The following is a 1,235-nucleotide window of genomic DNA, read 5'->3' as shown; positions in this document are numbered from 1 at the left end:
AACTATCCTGTTCATTAGAGCAAGAATAAAAAGTATAAATACAGAAATGCTACTGAGGATAAAATGGCAGACTAACAGGAGCTCCCGGTTTCCACTCTAATCTTCTCACCCCCACCTTATTCCAAAGATGTCTTTAAAATGTGATAAAAGTTCACAGATTGGAAACATTAGTGAAAACCTGTAAGACTCTTCCAGAGAAAATGTATGTGGGAGGTACCCACTCAGAGAAGACTAGGGACAGTTAATACCAGGAAGCTTCCCCTGGGGAAAATATTGTTGGTTGTATTTTTTCTTTTACACACATTTTCCCTGGGAGGATCTTCACTTGCCCCTTGCTATAGAAAAAGCTGAAAGCACCTGTTGTAGCCAAGCTCTGTGGTAAATAGGAAAGTAACCTCACGTAATAACTAACTCCGCCTGGGTGGTGAGTAAATAAGAGATGCAGGTATCTGTGATGGCCTTCAAGAGCTCCCTCCACCACCTCTATTTTAACACATAAACCCAGGTCTTAGTAAACTCTTGAAAAATTGGCATTATCAGAGGGCCAGGGTGTTTGAAGAGGAAGCGCATGGAGAATGGCAGCCTTAGATTGTACCTCCAGAGATACTCCACTCTGATGCTCAACTCTTCCCCATGTTTAACTCTCCAAATTCCAGTAATGCTTAGACCTAGGCTTTAGCCCTTTGGGAGGACAATATTATGTAACCAACATCATAGAGAAATTTAAGCTCTAAGGGGAAAATAATAAAACATATAACTAAAATTAATTTTGTTTAATTAATATAATGGAATATATCTAGTTGGTTTGTTTGTTTGTTTTTAGGTGAGACAACCCTTGGCTGACCTCACAGATTATAAAGACCTTGTCATCTTACAATTCCTTATTTTTTATTTTTTATGCCTACCGCACTTGGTCTTCCTAGGTGGTCTCCCATCCAAGTACTAACCAGGCCCAACCCTGCTTAGCTTCCAAGATCAGACGGGTTCATGCTTGTTCAGGAGGGGATGGCCATAGACTATCTAGTTTTTAGTTTTGTTAGTCACATTTTTTTTTTTCCTCAGAAGAATTTTCCTATCTGGTCGTGAAGGGTCAAGAGAATTGATTTGGGTCTTGCCATCATCTCTACCAATTCTTTAAAGATTGTCATATGTTTCGTATTTTAAAGAGTATGCATTTCACTCTCAATTTAATTTTTAAAAAGATTTAGATTTTAAAGTCATATTAAATATTTTTG

At 38.1% G+C, this 1,235-nt stretch overlaps 1 pseudogene; it reads right to left on the bottom strand.

The window, feature by feature from the left end:
• Positions 1-898: 898 nt before the first annotated feature.
• Positions 899-1,017, bottom strand: LOC120595455 (uncharacterized; annotated as a pseudogene).
• Between the last annotated feature and the right edge of the window lie 218 nt (positions 1,018-1,235).

Source organism: Pteropus medius, unplaced genomic scaffold (genome assembly GCF_902729225.1).
Source record: "Pteropus medius unplaced genomic scaffold, Ma_sr-lr_union100, whole genome shotgun sequence".
Classification (NCBI taxonomy): Eukaryota; Metazoa; Chordata; class Mammalia; order Chiroptera; family Pteropodidae; genus Pteropus; species Pteropus medius.
This window is presented reverse-complemented; position numbering and strand designations above follow the sequence as displayed.